Raw genomic sequence first — 10,932 nt, forward strand, 5'->3', positions numbered from 1 at the left:
AGGGGGGCGGCGGGGGCCGCACTGTGGGGCATGCGGGATCTTAGTCCTCTGCAGTGGAAGCGTGGAGTCGACCACTGGACCGCCAGGGAAGTTCCTTTTATCCCCAAGCTATCTTCATCCCAAAGTGAAAACATTTCAGCTGCTGAAAATGCAAAAAGAAATCTTTAGATAAGCTTCCTTCATCTGCCTCCTCAAAAAACAGCTGCCCTTAACCATTCCCTCCAAGGGAAGTTTCCTGCAAATTCTGCTGCCAAGACAGACTGCCCATTCTCTTAGCATCAAAAAGCCCGAAAGAGGGCTTCCCTGGTGGCGCAGTGGTTGAGAGTCCGCCTGCCGATGCAAGGGACACAGGTTCGTGCCCCGGTCCCGGAAGATCCCACATGCCGCGGAGCGGCTGGGCCTGTGAGCCATGGCCGCTGAACCTACACGTCTGGAGCCTGTGATCTGCAACGGGAGAGGCCACAACAGTGAGAGGCCTGCGTACCGCATTAAAAAAAAAAAAAAAAGCCCAAAAGAAATTCCCATACCCTCCCACTGAAATCCTAATGCCCCTTCCTTCAGTTAAATTGATATATAAAAGTTTCTCATTACTGGGAGGTCCTTCATGTACTTGTTACCAAACCTCTTTTCTCCTATTAATTTTCAGGCCTCCAACTACAAGACCTGATTTGGAAGAGGAAAAGGTTTTCCTCCTGATGCTTTCTTTAGAATTTCTTTCCTAGGATCCCAAATCAACAGGGAGTTGCCCTTGAACTGAACCCCCCTACCCAACCACTATAACTCTTGGCCTTCTCAAGTTCTGAACCCTTGACATAGACTCCAAGTACCAAGGAATTGCAAATACCTAATGAACAAATAAATTGTTCACAAGAATCTTCAGGAAGGGACTTCCCTGGTGAGGCAGTGGTTAAGAATCTGCCTGCCACGGCAGGGGACATGGGTTCGAGCCCTGGTCCGGGAAGATCCCACATGGCGCGGAGCAACTAAGCCTGTGCACCAGAACTAATGAGCCTGCGCTCTAGAGCCCACGAGCCACAACTACTGAAGCCCGCGCGACACAACTACTGAGCCTGCATGCCTAGAGCCCGTGCTCCCCAACAAGAGAAGCCACCGCAATGAGAAGCCCGCGCACCACAACGAAGAGTAGCCCGCGCTGACCATAAAGCCCACGCGCAGCAACAAAGACCCAACGCAGCCAAAAATAAATAAATAAATTTTTAAAAAATAATAAAAATCTGCAGGAATATTCAGCGAAACTGGATTTTGGAAACTAAAAGACTGTCCTAACAGATCCTAAGCAGATAAAGAAAATGAGATTATGCCCCACCCCAATCCTCTTCAGGATTCTACAGTAATCCAAGAGGAATTCCCTAAGTGAGCTGTCATTGCTCTATGTCGAAAATATCTCTTTGCAGCAAGCTCATGAGAACCCATTCTTTGAAATGACCTGGACACCTGAAATCTCTTTTCCAGAAGCTGCAATGCCTTGGAATCTAATCATATTTTCTAGACCTCTCCCCTAATTTCTAGACCTCTCCTCTGATTTTTTTAACAAAAAATTAATTGGTCGATCTAAGAAAGAAATGGAAATTTCCAAATTAGAGGATCATAGCCTGGGAAGAGCATCTCAGAAAGCTCTGAGAACTGTTCCGCCCCTTAGAAGACAAGGCACAGTTATATGAGTTTTTAGCTACAGAGGGCTGTACATTATATGATGTATTATTGACAGTCTACATAATCCAGATCTAAGCAACTTCGTGGTGGGTCATGTGACCCCTTATAAGCTCTAGAAGGAATCCTATCTTTTAAGGAGCTGTCTTTGATGCTAGGAGAACATTGCTCTTTTAGGTTTGGTGATGCGTAATGCAGATATACAATGCACAGTGGGGGGAGAGGGAACAAGAGGCAGAAAAGAATTTTTTTTATGTTTAAATTTGTCTTGTCTTGCCATAAAATATGAATTTTATTTCACACCCCTATGCTTGCCCTGACTGCAATTTCCATTCCCTCTGTGATGTCCTTCCCCATCTCCCAGACCTGACTCTTTCCATAAAAGCCATTTTATAGATCAGCACTGTCCAGTAAAACTTTCTGTGAGGATGCAGATATATAATATAATATCTGTGCTGTCCAACATGGTAGCCATGGGTCCAGCATCTGCTGTGAACACTTGAAATGTGGTTCCTGCAGCTGAGGGAGAGTTGCCAGATTTAGGACCAAAAAAAATACAGGATTCTCTGTTAAATGTGCATTTCAGATAAACACGCACTCTTTGGGACATACTTATACTTGTTACCGAGTCCAAGCTCGCTCTGTTCGGCGCACTACAGGCCAATAAATCGGGAGACGAAGCGTTGAGGCGAGAAAAGCCAGCAGACCGAGAAAACGGCACACTAAAGTCTCAACATAACCATCTTATCTGGGTTTGAATGCCAGTTTTTAAAAATAGAACAGAGAGGGGGAGGAGATGAGGAAGTAAAGAAAAAGGCCATAAAGTTTGCAAATATCTCCTGGAATGGCCAGCCTCGGGGAGGGGATGTGTTAATTTCTTCTTTCTTGCAGCCATCCACAGGTGGACCGGGTCAGGGTGCTTCCCTGAACAAAGGCACTTTGGTTTAACCTTCAGGCAGATGGGTAGGGTTCCCGGAGGCAGGCCATTATGTATAGATAGTATCCTTTTAGTGAACAAAAGCAACGGGAAGCACAGTTTAAAGTAAAAGATACAGTTTCAATGTGTAGTCAGATTTAGCTCTTCCCTGTTACATACTGAAAAATTATACTCAAAAGTCACTCTTGGGGGCTTCCCTGGTGGCGCAGTGGTTGAGAGTCCGCCTGCTGATGCAGGGGACACGGGTTTGTGCCCCGGTCCGGGAAGATCCCACATGCCGCGGAGCGGCTGGGCCCGTGAGCCATGGCCGCTGAGCCTGCGCGTCCGGAGCCTGTGCTCCGGAACCGGAGAGGCCACAACAGTGAGAGGTCCGCGTACCGCCAAAAAAAAAAAAAAAGTCATTCATTGTTCATCGGCTCTTCACATCTAACTGAGCATCCTGTATTTTGCCTGGCAACTCCAGACTGAGGAGCTGAATTTTTTTTTTTTCCCTACCTTTTTAAAAAAAATTTAAATTGTATTTTTTTATTTAAAGTATAGTTGATTTACAATGCTGTGTTAATTGCTGTACAGCAAAGTGACTCAGTTACACATATATATATACACATTCTTTTTTTTTTTTTTTTTGCCACACTGCGAAGCCTGTGGGACCCTAGTTCCCTGACCAGGGATCGAGCCTGGGCCCTTGGTGGTGAAAGCATGAAGTCCTAACTACTGGACTGCCAGGGAATTCCTTATAGATTCCTTTTTATATCCTTGCCCATATGGTTTAATCTCAGGATATTGAATATAGTTCCCTGTGCTATACAGTAGGACCTTGTTGTGAAGAGCTGAATTCTTAATTTATTTAATTTTAAAAAGCTACACATGGCTACTGTATTGGACAGCACAGAGTGGCTGGTACAAATGAGTCCAGAGGGCGAATAACAGGACACAGTTATTGAGACGTTAGTTTCCCAATGCTGACCAGAGAGGTCCTTCATGGCCCATCTCTCCCCTCTCCTGTCTCCAACCCTTCATCGCTTTGGCATGTACTCTCTTTTTTAAACAAGTACACCATCAGTAAACCCCATCTGAGCATGGAATCCTGGAATAAATGGTATGGCTCTGAGTGTTGGATAGTGAAGTTTCTGGAACAAGTGTTAAAGAAAACAAAATTATCCACTGGACACTTGTAAAATTGGTAAAGCCTTGAGAATTCCCTGGCAGTCCAGCGGTTAAGACTCCACGCTTCCACTGCCGAGGGTCCAGGTTCAATCCCTGGTTAGGGAACTAAGATCCCACAAGTGGCATGGCGTGGGCAACAAAAGAAAAAAAATGGTAAAGACTTAAAACAGGAACAGACTCACTGACTTAGAGAATGAACTTACGGCTGGGAGGGGGCGGGCGGGCAGTGGGGTGCGGGGAAGGGACAGATTGGGAGTTTGGGACTGACATGTTCACACTACTATATCTAAAATAGATAACCAACGAGGACCTACAGTACAGCACGGGGAACTCTGCTCAATACTCTGTAATAACCTAAATGGGAAAATAACTTGAAAAAGAATAGATACACGTATATGTATAATTGAATCCCTTTGCTGTAGGCCTGAAACTAACACAACATTGTAAATCAATTATACTCCAATATAAAATAAAATACATTTTAAGAACTGGTAAAGACTATTTCAGACAAATAAATAGGAGTTGTGACCATTGCCACAGGGGATTGAGATTGGGCTATAATCCAGGGACTCACAGCCAACAGCAGAGTAAACGCGGGTCAGTGGATGGAAAATGACTGAGAGGAGACATCAAGGTAGGGGGATTCTTACTAACTGGCTTAACAGGATTCTTGCTAAAGGCAGACCAAGGACTTAAACATCAAGGGTGTGGGATGAGGAACTTGATCAGATATCAGGAGTTATCGGATATCAAGGATGGGGGTGGAGGCAGCCAGATTCTTTGCTAAGACTGGACCGGGCAGGCCACAGACAGGTCAAAGGCCAAGGTCAAGGCCTAGTTAAGAGGCTTCAAGGGAGTCTGACGGAAGTTCGGTCAAAGAGAGAGTCTTCACAGACTTCCCCGGTGGCATAGGGGTGGCGCAGTGGTTAAGAATTTGCCTCCGAATGAAGGGGACGTCAGTTTGAGCCCTGGTCAGGGGAACTAGATCCCACATGCATGCTGCAATTAAAAGTTTGTGGGCCGCAACTAAGACCTGGCATAACCAGAAATAAATAAATGAATGAATAAGATTTTTTTAAAAAGAGAGAGAAAGTCTTGGTCAGTATTGTCCAGGAGCAAGAAATGTGCTTCTACTCTTCTAGGTTCTTCTGGCTGATCTAAGGGTTAAATTGACATGAGACAGATTAACAAGAGAAAATGAAACAAACATTTAATAGCATGTATACATGGGAGAGTCCCAGGAAAACCGAGTAACTTGTCAAAATGGCCAACACTGTCATCTTAAATGCCAACTTCAGCTAAAGACAAGAGAGGATGTTGGGGCTGGTGGTTTGGAACCTGAAAGGGGAGGAAGACAACTCACATGGAGATGGAAAAGCAAATCCTTGGTAGACAAAGATTTGCTGGGCCGGCAGGGACAATGCAACAAAGAGGACTCTGATCTCCAGGTCCTGCCGAGTTTCCCCTACTGTTAGCTCATATTCTTTGCAGACATCTCTGGTCGTAGCCCTATTCTGGGAACAGACCCACCATTTTAATTCTTTAAGCAGTTAGGGGGAAGGTCAAATGTTCTTCCTGAGTCTTTGGGGCCTTGATTATTTTCAGCTCCAAATAACCCGCGTGCCAAAGAGACGCATATCGGGGTGGCCAGTTGTGTTTCCCTACAGGCCTCAGGGGAGCCTGACTGAAGTTTGGTCAAGGAGAGCGTCTTGGATCAGTATGTATTCTTAAGGGAACTCCCTGGCGGTCCAGTGGTTAGGACTCCGAGCTTTCAATGCCGAGGGCCTAGGTTCGGTCCCTGGTCATAGAACTAAGATCCCACAAGCCTTGTGGAGAGGCCAAAAAAAAAAAAAAAAAAAAGGATGTACCCTTGAAATGTGATCAGAAGGCACTGAAATGTACGGTCTTCCTCCCCAAAACCCATGATTACAGTCTAATCATAAGAAAAACAAGAGACCAATCCCAACTGAAGCGCACATTCTACAAAATACCTGACCAGAATGCCTCAAAACTGTCCAGGTTGTCAAAGATAAGGAAAGTCTGAGAAAGCCTCACAGCCCAGTGGAGCCCAAGAAAACGTGACAACTGTATGTAGCATGATGTCCTCGATGGGATCCTGGAACAGAAAAAAGGACATTAGGTTAAAAGAAGAAAAAAAAAAGAAAAAAACTAAGGAAATCTGAATAAACTATGAACTGCAGCTAATAATAATAATATTGGTAACAATTGTAACAAATTTGCCATACTCATGTATATGTATTTTTAAATTTATTCTTTAAAATATTTTTATTTTATATTGGAGTATAGTTGATTATGAATGTTGTGTTAGTTTCAGGTATACAGCATTTTCAGCAGTTTCAGGTATTATGCATTTACATGTATCTATTCTTTTTCAAATTCTTTTCCCATTTGGGCTATTACAGAGTAGTGAGCAGAGTTCCCTGAACTATAGAGTAGGTCCTTGTTGGACTAAGAATGTATTAATGTACAGGGGAAACTGGTTGCAGGTATGATGGGGACTCTGTACTCTTTCCAGTTTTTCTGTACATCTGAACTTGTTGTAAAATTAAAAGTGTCTTAAAGAAAGTAAGTTTATTTAAAAAAACTACTGCAAACATACGGACACCACAGGGGTTGGGGGGAGGGGTGGAATGAATTGGGAGATTGGAATTGACATATATACACTAATATGTATAAAATAGATAACTAATAAGAACCTGCTGTATAAAAAATAAATTAAATTAAATTTAAAAATTAAAAAAAAATTAAAACTACTGTTCTGAATCGGTAATTTCTTAGAAATCCGAAGAATGACAGTATGTCCCAGCCCCCCCAAATCCCCACCCCTAGGGCTTTCATAGTAAATAGAATTAAGTTTGTTTACCATTGTTAACAGATGTATGCCTACTCTTTGTGTTCTGTTGATATTCAAAATACTCTCTGAAGCAGCTGTCAAATCTCATTCTTTGCACTGAATGAGGGTGTGAATGTCTTTCCTGCTGAGGAGGGAGGAATTCTTGCCTCCAAGTCCCCGTTCCCTTTCAGATTTCCACCCCCACTCCGGCCTCCATTGCCCTTTACTTTTGCATCAATTTCCCCAGCTCTGGCCCCCTAGTCTTTCCGTTCGCCCCCCAGGTCGCCTTTGTAATTGAGGGAATAACGACCTTGACCTTGGTCTTGGGCCTGCCTTCCACATGCCCAAGCCCCTTCTTAGCAAAGAATTCACTAAATCATTTCCCCCACCCTTGATATCTGATCAAGTTTCTCATCCCTCCATTTAATGTCTAAGTCCTTGACCTGCCTCAACGAGAATCCTATTAGACTCCTTAAGTCAGAATTCCACCTTTGGAACTGCTCTCAGTGATTTTCCATCCACTGATCCCCTCACTATACACTGAGGCTGCAAATCCCCATTTCTCCTTGTTATAACTGGAGATGCGCTCAGTCCGTCTCCCCTATTGAGAAAGTCTTCACCCTGAAGGAGTTTACTACAGGCCATTCCAAACTATGCAGCTCTGGCATACTGACTATTTAGTGTGAAAGGCACCTGAAACCTCAAATACAGGAAAAACACTCTGACCTTCCTTCTTTTTCCTAAAAGTGGAAGGTGAAATTCCCAGATGACTGATGATTCTTATTCAGAAGGAAGTCACATTCTTGTCATTAAGGATGAGAAGCTGAGAAAACCATGTACATTTATTTAATACAAGTTGTAAATGAGAGAGTTCTAGACACGTCTCTTATATAACCCAATGTAAAAAAGCAAGTAGGCTTTATCATATGATATCTCTTATATGTGGAATCAAAAAACAATGACACAAATGAACTTATTTACAAAACAGACTCAGACACAGAAAACAAATTTAGGAGGAAAGGGGGGTAGGGATGGATTGGGAGTTTGGGATTAGCAGATACAAACTACAGTATATAAAATAGATGAACAACAAGTTCCTACTGTGTAGCACAGGGAACTATAGTTCATATTTTGTAATAAACCATAATGAAAAAGAATCTGAAAAAGAATATATAGATATTGGGTTGGCCCAAAAAGTTCATTCTGTTAGTGAATACATTGTTCAATAAAATTCTTGGTGAAAATGAAAAATGTGTCTGTTTCCTTAAAACCAAACGAACTTTTTGGCCAGCCCTATATGTATAATCACTTTGCTGTACACCTGAAAGTAACACAACATTGTAAATCAACTATACTTTCCAATTTTTAAAAAAGTGATTACTGATTTAAAAAAAAAAAAAGCAAGTAAGTCTTGCCATCTCCTTGCGTCTTGAGTCCTGGTGAAGGCTCCCGTGTCATGTAAAACTTGTATTCAATAAATTTACATGGAGCTAGCTTCCACAGCATGGGTAATAAAATCGGAACAGAATGATACAGAGTAAATTAGCATAGGCCTTGTGCATGGGTGACACGCAACATTATGAAGCATTCTGTATTTTTTTAATGTGTATGTTTTCCTCCTGCTGGTCAAACTTATGTCAATTTAACTCTCAGGAACTGCCAGCAAGAACCTTAAAAGCATAAAAGTTTGCTTCCCTTACAATCCCTATTGCAATTCCTTACTTTTTTTTTTTTCTCTTTCTCACATGGAATTTTTTTTTTTTAACCATCCATCAATAAAGTAGTGATTTGTAAGGCTGAATTGCTCTTTTGGATAAAAGGAAATAGAGATGGACAGTCTCTGACATAAAGACAGCGGTACCCAGATATAGAAACAATCCCCTTTCTTCAACCTTCCGAGGGATTTGTTGGATGGGAAAACTGAGGCAGGAGTAGTAAACAGGATGTGAGTGGCATGATTAAAATATATATGTACTGAATGGTTTATATGTGTGTCCTCAGAGCCCAGGCAGACCCTGGAGCTTGACAGACACTCGGGAAAGTGAATTGAATAATTCAATTACTTAAGTGGTTCCAAGATTTTACAAGGTGCCTTCAGAAACTCAAAATTAAAACTCATGACTCTGCTCCCCCCTAAAGGCACATCCATGTTTTCTCGTCCATGTGAATCAACAGCACTTCCAAACACACATTTGCACACTCCTGACACTTGGAATCTCATCTTTCATACCTTCCTCTCTCTTCTCTATCATGTACATTCCATCACCAATATTATTAAGAATGGCCATACTGGACTTCCCTGGTGGCGCAGTGGTTAAGAATCCGCCTGCCAATGCAGGGGATACGGGTTCGAGTCCTGGTCCCAGAAGATCCCACATGCCACGGAGCAGCTAAGCCCTTGCGCCACAACTACTGAGCCTGCGCTCCAGAGCCAGGGAGTCACAACTGCTGAGCCCAGGAGCCACAACTACTGAAGCCCGCGCACCTATGGCCCATGCTCTGCAACAAGAGAAGCCACTGCCATGAGAAGACCATGCACCGCAATGAAGAGTAGCCCCCGCTGGCCACAACTAGAGAAAGCCTGTGCGCAGCAACGAAAACCCAATGCAGCCAAAAATAAATAAATTTATTTTAAAAAAGGAATGGCCAAAAAAAAAAAAAAAAAAGGAATGGCCATCCTCGGAAAGCTTGAATGTAGATGGTAGGTCAGGCAAAAAAAACACAAACTCGCACTTTTTTTTTTTTTTCTTTTGCGGTACGCGAACCTCTCACTGTTGTGGCCTCTCCGGTTCCGGAGCACAGGCTCCGGACGCGCAGGTTCAGCGGCCATGGCTCACGGGCCCAGCCGAGCGGCATGTGGGATCTTCCTGGACCGGGGCACGAACCCGTGTCCCCTGCATCGGCAGGCAGACTCTCATCCACTGCGCCACCAAGGAAGCCCAACTCACACTTTTTAACTGGATTTCTTATCCACACAATGTACCGAACCCTGAAGGAAATACAAGATAATCAAGGAGAAAACCAGGACAGAACTCACAAAGATGCCTGAGAAAATATTCCCAAAGAGGGCTGTGTCACTCCAAGCCCACTCTACCCCCAAGCACTCTGCGACTGTGATTAACCTCTGAAATGCCTGCCAAAGGCTTCTGCTCGGTTCACAATAGGTGTTACTAAAAGTAGGGGTTTGCTCTTGTTTTTCTTTCTTTCCTTTTTTTTTTCTTAAATTCATCTTTTTAAAAACTACTTTATTTACTGATTTATTTTTGGCTGCGCTGGGTCTTTGTTGCTGAGCGCGGGCTTCCTCTAGTTGTGGCGAGCAAGGGTTACTCTTCGTTGCGGTGCACGGGCTTCTCATGGCGGTGGCTTCTCTTGTCGCGGAGCACGGGCTCTAGGCGCGTGGGCTTGCATAGTTGTGGCCCTGAGCCACCAGGGAAGTCCTGTTTTCGTTTTTCAAATGTAAAATTATCATAACACAGATACACATTCACAGGGATTTTCTCTCCGTTTCTAGTGTTCTCCCAGACTTGATCATTTTTTTTTCACTTGACAGATTCATTTACTGTGTGAACATCTGATTCATTTATTGTGTGAATGTCTGTGATGGACCAGGCAGTGGCACACACATCCCTGAACAAAACAGAAAATGTCGTTCCCTCACCAAGCTTGCATTCTAGTTGTGGAGACAGATGATAAAGAAATAAGTAAATGAGCTTATAATGTCAGTTCGCTGTACATATTAAGTATAAAGACACAGCTTGGAGGTGAATATCATGAATTGCTATTTTAGAAAAGCTGGTTGGGGGCTTCCCTCGTGGCGCAGTGGTTGAAAGTCCGCCTGCCGATGCAGGGGACATGGATTTGTGCCCCGGTCCGGGAGGATCCCACATGCCGTGGAGAGCTGGGCCCGTGAGCCATGGCTGCTGAGCCTGCACGTCCGGAGCCTGTGCTCCACAATGGGAAAGGCCGCAACAGTGAGAGGCCCGCGTACCGCAAAAAAAAAAAAAGAAAAAAGAAAAGCTGGTTGGAGGAGGTGTCCATGAGGAAGCATGATTTGATCGACAGCCTTGCATGAAATCAGGGAAGTAAGCAATTAAATAGCTAGAAAATTCCGGACAAGTAGACCCACTGCATCATTGCAACACTCACAATCTTTCTCTCTCTTTTCCATAGCCTGTGATGTTCTAACATAACCGCTTACTTTATTGGTTTGTTAAATTCATTGTCAACTCTCTTCGCTGTTAGAATGTAAACTCCACTTGGGTCAGGATTTTCTTTCTTTTTTAGATGCCATTTTATCCCCAGC

The 10,932-nt window shown here is 43.5% G+C and overlaps 1 non-coding gene across 1 annotated transcript; it reads left to right on the plus strand.

Annotated features, from left to right (window-relative positions):
• The first annotated feature begins 8,124 nt into the window (after positions 1 to 8,124).
• On the plus strand, positions 8,125 to 8,228 carry LOC113606290 (U6 spliceosomal RNA). The gene has a single exon (XR_003427479.1). It is a non-coding gene; the product is annotated as a U6 spliceosomal RNA (small nuclear RNA).
• Positions 8,229 to 10,932: the final 2,704 nt, after the last annotated feature.

This window comes from Aethalodelphis obliquidens, unplaced genomic scaffold (genome assembly GCF_003676395.1).
Source record: "Aethalodelphis obliquidens isolate GAN/ISIS:26980383/991018 unplaced genomic scaffold, ASM367639v1 scaffold43, whole genome shotgun sequence".
NCBI lineage: Eukaryota > Metazoa > Chordata > Mammalia > Artiodactyla > Delphinidae > Aethalodelphis > Aethalodelphis obliquidens.